Source organism: Astatotilapia calliptera, chromosome 7 (genome assembly GCF_964374335.1).
Source record: "Astatotilapia calliptera chromosome 7, fAstCal68.1, whole genome shotgun sequence".
Taxonomy (NCBI): domain Eukaryota; kingdom Metazoa; phylum Chordata; class Actinopteri; order Cichliformes; family Cichlidae; genus Astatotilapia; species Astatotilapia calliptera.
Genome location: NC_137428.1, coordinates 60244767 through 60256276, shown reverse-complemented (window position 1 = coordinate 60256276; position 11510 = coordinate 60244767).

The following is an 11510-nucleotide window of genomic DNA, read 5'->3' as shown; positions in this document are numbered from 1 at the left end:
AAAGAACAAATTTGTTTATTTGTCAGAAACAGTCACTTAAAATAGCATGAGAAGCTTTTGCACCCTGTGGTGGGGAAATCACTGGCATGTGACATATTTTTAGTGGCTTCCCATACCGATTTTTTTGGATGGAAGACATAAAATACACATAGGTTGGTTAGAAGCTAGCAGTGAATGTGGCTGATGTTTTAATCAATTCAGGTGTATGTTTGGCATCAGGAAGCATACAAATCAATGTCACAGGCACTTTGTAAGTAGATGCATACTGTATACTACAAAACCGCGAAGGTTGTGTGTGCCCACATATGAACTTACAATCTAGTCATTTTTACTGCATGTTCAGAGCAACACAGGGATCAGTGTAAAGAGACATTTCATAAATCATACAAGTGTCAACAGATAGAAAGACACAGCTGCACGCTCTGTCGCCAGAGTTGCAATAAATGCCATCCACGTCTGTGGATGTCTGCCACTATAGTACCGGATAATGAGGAGTATTACTGATTGACCTGATTTTCTGCATGCTGAGAGCACTCTGGCTCTCAGGACCACCACACATGAACATGCATAAAAGATATTAAATCTTGTTTGCATTTAGAGAAAGCCCAGTGAAAGCAGCAATGTATGACGGATTCATAATGAAATGGAAGTGCAGGCTGATAGAAGAGTAGAGCAGAGAGGAAAAGAAAGGGGTCAGCCCACATGAAGGAAGGCATTATGCATGTAGTTGTGGAGTACTGCTAAAACTGTCAGTGCATGCCGTGTACTATATATCTGAGGGTGTGTGTGTTTATGTATGGGTCTGTTAACTTTTGCATTCACAACATACAGAAGTGGCACTGTAACGAGATTGCTAAAACCTGCAGTTAAAAAGGCAGCGAGCGAGACAAAAGACTTGATGTGAATATATCCTGTGACAGACACAAACCACATTTGGAGCAGAGTGCACAGCAAACGAAATATAGTCGAAAAAAAATGCTCAACACAGTGAAATATATGCAGAGTTTGAAATGACAAAACAGACCTACTTATCGGGTGTTTATTTGGAGTGCTCCAGCACAAACGCCAGAGTTGTTTTCTGCAGCGCTGTGCACATTTAAGGAGGACTTCTCACCCTGCTTTCTTCTTAGACACATTTCACAGCTACCAACTGCCTCCATCAGCACACACGTCACTGTACGGACACACAACGCATACATCTCCAAGGGACAGTCACACATGAATGCAAAGACACATACACACTCATGTCATCTACATGCACATACACACACCACTTGCACACACATACACACACAAATACCCTATGGTAGCTGAATTCAGGTTGCCGTAACTGTATGGGCCATTTTTAGCTCTTTAATAATACTAGAATAGTTGTTACCTGAGACAACCCCACTGAGAGGAAAAACAATTCCAGTCTCCCACAAGCCCTCTAGTTTAATCCTTTCTAGTATCCTAGGGAGGGAAATTACACTTCCTGTAACAATTCTTTTGGTCTTGCAGTTCAACATTGATGTCCTTTTGTGTTGGCCAAGGCCATTAGTTTTGACACATGTAGAATTGATTATCATATTAACAGCTGAAATCGTTCAGCACACTTTTGCTGAGCCTGTGGGGATAGACAAGGTTCATAATGACTTTGAGCAGATAGATCCATATTTTGTCTGGTTTACTTTACATGTAGTCATGTGACTTCAAGACTTTCAATCCATTTTTTTTCATAATTTCTTCCATGTTACCTTTCTTAATTAAACTGTATATCTGTTGATTAAAAACAAATCTATGTAAGATTGCAGAAATGAAAAGTTTTTTATGTGGGAATTTTTTTTAAAACAAAATGCCAATTCTTTGTAAACTAATAATAATGGATTGGATTTGTATAGCGCTTTTCAAGGCACCCAAAGCGCTTTGCAATGCCACTATTCATTCACTCTCACATTCACACACTGGTGGAGGCAGCTACAGTTGTAGCCACAGCTGCCCTGGGGCAGACTGACAGAAGCAAGGCTGCCATATCGTGCCATTGGCCCCTCTGGCCAACACCAGTAGGCGGTAGGGTAAAGTGTCTTGCCCAAGGACACAACGACCAGGACAGAGAGCCCGGGGATCGAACCGGCGACCTTCCGGTTACAGATGCGCTTCCCAACCCCCTGAGCCACAGTCTCACAGCTGATTGGTTCTTGCCATAATATGAATTCTATTGTTGTGTTGTGTTGTCAGCTGTGTACCAAGCTGACAACACAACTGATGGTCCCAACCCCAATAAGAAGGCAAGAAATTCCACAAATAAACCCTGACAAGGCAAACCTGTAAAGTGAAAACCATTTCAGGTGACTACATCATGAAGCTCATTGAGAGAAGGCCAAGGGTTTGCAGCGCTGTCCACAAATCAAAGGGTGGCTACTTTGGGAAATCTAAAATATAAAACATATTTAGAGTTATTTGTTAATTTTTTTCTCTGCTAAATAATTCCATATATCTTGCTTGATATATTTGATGTCTTCAGTATGTATCTAAAATGTAGAAAGTAGGAAAAATAAAGGAAAAACAATGAATGAGAAAGTGTGTCCAAACTTTTGACTGGTAGTGTATCATCTTACCATTAATGTACACAGCAAAGGAGTGAAGTGGTGCTCTGTTTAGAGTTATTCTGCCACAAAGAATAACTCAATTTGGAGTTATTCTCTGCGGCACAAATGATTCTGTCAAGAGAAACACCTGTTAGCCTTGAAAAACACATTGTCTTTGTCTGGTTCCCTGCCGTTCTGTGTGGCAGAGCTACCCACAGTGCACAGCTCTTTTAGCTCAACTGGAGAGCTAGTTTGAGTCTTTGGTGGATTATCTTTTGAGTTTTTTGTTCCTTCACACAAGAAGTCATTGGCTTTATTTAGTTTTAATTGTTAAAAGGTTAATATATTAAAAAACTGCTGAACGTAAACTTTGGTTTGCTAAAAGGATATGAAGCAAAGCACGACACTCTGTCTTTGATGCATCATTTTGGAGCTGTTTTTCAACCTGGACGAAATGTCGAGAAAAGGCTGTAATATTTGTAATATTTACTGGGTAAACAAAATTGTATTGCATCTTTATTATGAGTAAAACTGACTTCCAAAGATCATCCCATTATAGTATAAATAACTGATAAGCAGTCTTTATTCTTGGAGTCACTTGAAGCTTTATTATGAGTGAAGTGATAGCAAACCTTCATGTGACTCACACAGCTCATTAAGGGATTATTGTCAAGGGAAATGCAAAGATAGGATTTTGCAATAAACACTAATGCTGCAAGGTGTTCACTTGTTGAAGCCTGGAGTTATCTTCATTTGAATGTAAGAGGTAAATTGATTATCCACATCAGTAACTCTTTAAATAGACATATGGAATGAGAGTCCTGTGCAAATATTGGTTTTAACACACATTTAATTTAGCAGATTTTCTGCTCCATATATTAAGGAAATGTTTATAAAATAACAGAGCATTGTGAGTTCTTTTTTTTCTCCCTTCTTTGAGCTCAAGTCAACTGAGAAAGCCCCTATAAGTTCACATTACTTACAACTTTCCTTAATGGCCTTAATTACGTTTTAAGCATTTAAAAATGCATATGTCTAAGCTTATCGCTACTTTATCTCTTTTGATCAAAAACTACAACAAATGCATTGATCAGTCAGAATAATTGTGCACTGTTTGCATTGATTTTGCAAACTGTGAAGAACTATTCACATGTAAAATATCTAATTAGTGGCACAATTAGTGGGATTATTTCAAACTATCATTCTGTTTCATTGGTTTAATGACATTTTACTCTCTCACTAATAAACATGAATTTACTCTCCAGGGTGATTTTGTGGGAGCCCGTAAGGGAGCAGTGGCTCCAGTGACAGTGGTCAATGAAGAGAAACGGCCTGCAGGACTTTCCTTTAAAACACACACAATGTTGTCAGTCATCCAGGTTTTAATGTCTCACAGATCTCAGTGAGATGCAGAGGAGGAGCCAGACATTTGAAACACCCGGGGCTTAGCCCTAAAGGGTAGTATGCATGTGGGATTTTTTTTTTTTTTTTGAGGGGGGGGGGGGGGGGTGTAGAAATGACTGAAAGATTAATAGGCTCTGTTTTGAGTTTTGTTCAAAAAAGAATGACTTCATATAGGGAAATATATATATCACACATGCAGGACACCTTAAACTAGTTTTTTAATTGAGCAGCAAGACAGAACGAAGTCGGGGCTGTATCAAGACACAGGGACTAAACCCCAATTCAACCAGACCCAGAACTGATCCAGAATTAAAACAGGACTACAACAGTTCAAAAGCAGGATTACTGAGGACTTAACCAAGACATAACCACAATCAGAACTAGATGATAGTAGCACTAAAAATCATCATAGACCTGCACTACACTTATTTATTTAATTCTACCAAAGTACAATATTTAGATTGAGAAAAGTTTATATAATTATTTAGCCTTGTTGTGCAAACAAGCCTGCAGAACTTAATAAATATAGAATTTGAAAAATAGCAAACCTAAAAAGAAACACTAGGTACGAGATACATGAGTACCTATGATACAGTGATACTTTTAGTAAGCAACCATTTGACTAACATGTGTGTCTCACCTGCTCTTGTTCATCTCTGTTCTGTCCTTATTCTCCTCTCTCTCCCTCTCTGTTCCTCTCTCTCCCTCTTTGTGCTGACAATCATCAAATATACAGTTGAAACCAGATATTTACAAACTCTTCAGATCAAAACACAAACACTTTTTTAATTGTAACATCAAATCAGACTAAATGTTTATTTTTTTAGATTGATAAATATAAAAACATATTTGTTAACTTTAAGAGTAAAGAGAGAAACTGTCTGTGTTTTTTAATTGCAAATGGCACCAAATTGTATTCAAACTGAGCCACACTTATGGAGCTCCACGATTCTTTTCCTGGTGTTTTGGTTGACATCTCTTGATTTTCCCATGTCAAAGAAACAGGCTCTGTGTTTTGCCTTATATGCATCCACAGCTGTGCCACCAATTTACTCACATGGTCTCTACTAACCTATCAGAAGCTTCTTCAGCTCAGAATGGAATCCTCTGGAGTTTTCTTATAAATTAACAATAAACTTAGTGTATATGTGCTCCTAAATTTAATGAAAGTGATAAAAAATAGACAGCTCTGTCTCTCTTTATTCTGACATTTAACTAATTCAAAATATATTTCAATATTTATCTAAAACAAAAGTTTACTCTAAATTGATGTTGTACAGTAAAAATGTTTTATGTTTTCTCCCTAAAGTGTATGTAAATATCTGGTTACAAATGTGAATATCCTGCTGTGTACTGAAATCCCTCTTGTTTTGCATAGAAATATACTGAACAACATACAAAGCATAATATATAAAATAACATTTACCTGAGTTTTTTCTTTGAAAGAACCCTCTAATGTCCATTCTTATATTTCAGTACATAACTGAAACCGAATTAGTCGGGGAGGGTAAGAACTGAAAATATGAAATAAACACACGTAAGCTAAGACTCTCTAAAAAATAGCATTTGTTCGGCTTTTCATTTCGCCATTTGTTGATTCACTTGAAGAGCAAGTAAAATAATATTGGTCAAGTGATCAGTTTCATATCAATCTTTCGTGATGCACCGTCATATTTACATTATTTGTACGGTACGAATGATTTGCTTTGGTACCTGCTCAAACTTAAGCTCTCCTTAGTATGGCTGGCTCCGTCTCTCCAACAGCGCACTCACGGGCAGCAGCTCCCCCCGCCCCCTCGCTCAGTCGCTTAGTGCCTGAGCTTGGATCATACCAATATCAGGGGGGGATTCACGCACAGTCGTAAATTCCCACAGTGTGCACTATGTGCTTCGAATATTGTGTGTACTTTTTGTTTTATACAGTTGTCAGCCAGGCATCTAACTATGAAAAAATTACACTCCAAAACAACCCGGGCTTAAGCCCCCCGTAAGCCACCCCCCCGCTCCGCCCCTGGTGAGATGCACAGTTTTTATTCCAGTGCTAAGGAATGGTTCTTTTATTGGCAGTGGCCATAACATTTTTTTTCTGTGTCTAGTGGGGAGAAAACTATAGACAACATGTGCACTGGACATGCATCTGTCTGCTACATGTTACACATCATAAGTGTGTCTATCAGTGTCCAGCATATTAACAAAGGAAGCTGGTTCATAAAATGTCACAAATATTTTTGTGTTATTGTTTACCATGAAAAATTGTCAATTAAACATCCAGAAATACAAGTTTATTATTATTATTATTGTTATTTGAATATTTTTGCTGTTAATGGAAAGATAAATGAATGAACAGGAACACGTACACAATTATGAATGTTTAACATCGACTAAATAAAGTTTTTGTTTTCGTGTGTGTTTTTTAATATCTGTTTGAAGGTTTCATCAAATGAAATGAGAAACAGCAACGAGATTTGAAGCTGGTCCTGCTATTCTGTCATGATAAATCCTAATGGAAGCTTTAAGATAACGCATTCAGTTCAGTTTATTTCACTTCAGTTTTATTAATATAGCAAAACATCACAGCATTCACTTTATATTGTAAAAAGTACAGAGAAAACCCCAAAGCAACTGGTGACAGAGGGAAGGAAAAACTCAATTTTAACAGGAAGAAACCACCAGCAGAACCGGGATCAGAGAGAGACTGCCATATAACGCGAATGGTTAAGGGTTAGACGAGTGAGACAAGAAAAAGGACATGCTATGAAAGTGAGCCAGAGAATAATGATAACTAAACACACAGAGCGAAAAGAGGTGAGTAAAGAAGAAACACTTCATCATGGGACGCCCCCAACAATGTGGGCCTACTGCAGCATGACTAAGGGAGGATTCAGTCACCTGATCCAGCCCTAACTATAAGCTTTATGTAACCCTTAGTGTGTAACAAACGATAGGTTTGATTCAGACCACTGCAGCCCAGTATGCTCTACTCTCTGTTATAAAATATTATGGTAAACAGTATCAACTATTGCACTGAGGTCTAGATTGCAACTAAGTTCATTTATACCCCCTTTAAATCATTCAGTTCATCTTTTACTGGTGCGTTTACTGAATTTAAAAAAGTGCTTATATTGTTTACATGAATACACTAATGTGTTTTACAGTGCAGAACAGAAATCCAACAATTGACAGGAAAAGCAGTTAACTGCTTTGAATTTATGTGAGTTTTCCTCCTTCACCAGAGTCAGCACAGGTCAAGACTGTAGCTTGAGGCATGAGGCTCTCTCCCAGACAATTTCCAGCTGCCCTAGGACCAAAACACCCTGTGATACTCCTCAAAGTCTGAAATCTCACTAAGAATATGTGCCATGCACAAATAGTTATGTTTAAGCAAATAATAGTATTGCATGCATGAAAAGATTAATTCATACATAATTTAACAGGCTGTGTTACACATCAAGTTTAATATGCAACACATTTTTATGCAGTATATGTGTGGGGGTACCCATATCATTTAGCAAAAGTGTCTTTAGCCTGATACACATTTAAGAGTACTGCATTAGATATTATGGCTTCAGAGCCATCAAAAATTGATTGGCATTTTAATAAACTGGAATTGAATTTCCAGTTCCCTTGTGCTGCGAACACCAGGAGATTTAAAAATCAACTTAATAACAAAGTGATTTGTGAGCGGCACTGCTGACATGCAGCAATCAGAAACAAGGTACATCACAGAGAGAGAAATTATCCAGAAATCAATTTTTTGACTTTGCTGCAAAATTTGGTTTGGGCTAGGAATCGTGCTTGCTGCCTTGATATTTCAATCACCAGGAGTCTAATAAGTTGTGAAATGGAATAGAGTTATCGAAGATGTATTGAGATTTTTTGAGGAAAATTATTAATCCATTCATTATTAATTACTTCTAAGTACCAAAGAAAGTAATGTCCCTTAAATATGCAATATTCCTAATGAATTATAAAATATATTTCATAGAATAAAAAGACCTGATTTACTCATTAACTGTGTAGATATTCTTCTATGTACACCCAGCAAAAAATATTTGATACTTGCATTTTGCAGCTGCTCTTGTTTCTTGCATCTTTGATCACACATCTACTGTAGTGAAATTGAAAATATCAGAATTTTAGTAGGAGCAACCTTACATATATCTTTACCTTCTTTTTCCTATTTTACCTTCATGCTAAACTTTTAGTGCCACTCATTGTTCAAGTTATAGGACCACTTCTATAGTTCAGGTCTTTGATCTCTGCTTTAACTCAGCTGCCACATCTATGCTCTCCAGCAGGTGTGTCCACCTTGTCAGTGAACTGCTTTACTGCTTCTAAGATGGCATTGCTTCCTAGTACCTTCCCTTTGTTCTTTCTTTTATTTGTCAGTGGGTTCTTTATTGGGGAGAAAGGGTCTTATCTTCAGAGCTCTTTGCGAAAAATTCCATCTTTGGTAACGTAACAGTCAGTTACCCCTTTGTGGTGCGCAAAGTTCTATTTTCTCCAGTTTAAATACTGCAGGGAATTTCAAAAGGATATAAAATGAGAATTTGTAGTAATATAGTTGTATAAAGCTGGGACAGACAAACAGAACTCCAAACATAAGTTGCATCATTGTGAGAAAAATAGCATTTAGTTAAGAGTATTTGTCTGTGAGTGTATTTTGCCTGTTTGCAAGTAGTTTTAATCAAGTTAACCAATGCTATCTATTGATAAAGCATAATAAGCACAAAGTGGTGTGGAGTAGAAGGGAGGAGAGGAGGTCTGTGACGTAAAAGGGTAGCTGGTAGCATACATAGTTTTATCTGTGGCCTGTATCCCATGGTTACCATATGCCGAACGCCACTGGGAACCTGGGCCGGAGAAAGCAGGGTGACGCACTAGACACACACTCACACTGCGGGACAGCTGGCATCCAGCACAAATGCACGCAAATGAAAACGCATTTGTGTAATTTCACTGCACCTTAATCCAGCACTAATGTTGCTCACTCAGAGGGTGGTGTTTCTAATTCCATCTTGGGTTAGAGAGAACACAGAAGGCTAATATCTGCAGGATCTCCAACTGGGAGAGGTTATGCACCTCTATCCCCATGAGATCATCCTGACAGAGAAAGATAGAACGAGGGAGACCAGCAGATAGAAAGAGATCCATGTAGTGAGAGACACAGACACACTGGGTAGGTGGGGGTTGGGGAACCAAGAGAGACCGAGTCAGAGACACAGGCAGACAGAACTGAGAAAAAGGTGGAAGAGAAAGCAGAGCATTATCTGTGTGCAGAGTCCTAGGAGGAACAGCCTGTTTGTAGAGTGATACCTATCAGCTCCCTGGCTGTCTTGGGAGATGTTACTGCACTGTGGTGTACTTTACCCAGATAAAGCATCCCTGTGTCGCTGATAGAAAGACTCAGACAGATAGTGGCAAGGTGAAAGGGAAAGACACAGAAAGACTGTCAGACAGATTGACAGACTAAAGATTGGTGCAGTAACAGACTGCCTCTTTTAAATTCACGTTTCCGGATAATGGACAAGATTCTGCTGGATATATAATTTGGAAAAATCCTTGCATCAACACTGACACTATATGACAGACAGTGCAGGCACTGCTAGCATCTGGTCCCAGAAGAAATCAAATATTTTTGCTGTGTTGTACAGAACTTTAAAGTGTATTATTTGAAGTCTAAACCGGGTATGTGTATACAAGAAAATCCAAATGCATGGGGTTAAGGATTTAAACACACATGTTCTACATATACTGTGTGTTGCTTATGTTTTTTTTCTGCTTGTGTAGTTGCCCTCACATAGAGTCTTGACCCTGTTTTTCAGCAATGTGCAGCAGGCAAGGAGAATCTCATAATCAAATCAGAAAGTGCACAGTGTTTTTTAAATATGGAAAGTCATTTTTGATGTGAAACCTCTGGGCATAAACCTGGAAGTTGGTTGTCACTTTGAGACTTTGTGATCTCCCAGACTATACTGTTTAATGTCCCCCAGCCTTTTCCCCCCTTCTGATGATTCACCCTGCTTCGTGTCTGCCTTCCTGCCTCTTGCTTGTCTGTCCCTTAGTCTGTCATGCTGCCTCCTGTGGTCCTGGTTGAACAACCCCAGATTAATATCAGCACATCCACTGCCTTAGCAACTGATTTACCATATCCATTGATCCAAACCTTGAGATGTCCTGAAATTGCTGAATTAATGGCATGAAGGGCTTATAAAACTACATTATCTAAGCTTCACAATTTGTGTATGCTGGCAAAAAACAAAACAAAAAAAAAAACACTGCTCAAGGCAAAACTTTTAAAATCTGTTATCTAACAGGGTTGCATTTTTGATTTTTTTGATTTTTTTTTTTGAGAATCAAGTAAACATGTGATGATATGATATAATAAATTTTTTTTAAAAACCACTGAACTGGAACTTCTTATTCATTTAGTTAGGGCCTGGTCTTGTTAGGCCAAAAAGAAAATTCCCTGTGACTTTAACAAAGACGACTGGGAAGTGTCAAGACTTGCTTATTGAGGGACTTATAAAAAAAGAGAGAAAGCAGTTGCTAAGCAAAAATAGAGCCTTTGTCAGATTTCTCAATAAAAAATATGAAAGACAGTATCTGGATATTAGCTAACTTTTCTAAACACTGTTTTGTTGCCACACTGATTTTGCCACTGTACAGTTTTAAAACATTTGTGATCACAATTATTAAAAATATGGATGCTTAACTGGTTCTAAAGGTCCTGGTTATACAGACATTGTTGCTCTGCTTTCATTTCTACAGATATAATTAACACATTATTTAATGGCTCTAATGGCACTACTAATTTTAGTGTAGTGAAACTCTCCAACAACACTGTCACTATCCATCTAGAACAAATCCAATCATTACGCCAATACAATTGGAAAGCTGCACACACAGACAAACACTAAAACAGCAACCAACCCATAAATAAAATGACTTTTTTACACATTCAGCAGCACACAATCGCTGCAGTATTATTCCATGTTCCTTGTAAGTCTATTTTGGTTTCCACAAATTTTTTGGAGGGGTAGCTTCCTATTAGCTGCTAAATGCCTCATTGTTTTCATCGGTTGATGCTAATTTTATCAACTGTGTCAAACTGGAAAGGCGAGGAAGAGTGGAGCTAATTTGTTAAAAAAACAAACTGAACACAGGTGAGAAGTAATCAAAACAAAGATGTAGGTAGGCTGGAAACTGTAACACCAGGGCTACGTCCACACGTACCTGGGTCACTGAAAACGGAGATTTTTAAAAACTCCTCCCAGGGTGGAGATTTTCGAAAACTCAGTTTTACGTGTGGGCGAGGAAAACGGAGAAAACGCAGCGTCAAAGGTGTGCGCCTTTTTTGACGTCACACTGTGCGCCATGTTATTGTTTCGGTGAAATTCTCTGCAGTGCTTAAATGCTTACATATACACACACAGTTTCTGTCCCTCCACACATACGACTCAGTTCTGCTTCAACGCGCCATCCTTGTTTACTCTTTCCCGCCCAGGCTTCTAGACTTCTGATTGGCCAACATTTCTA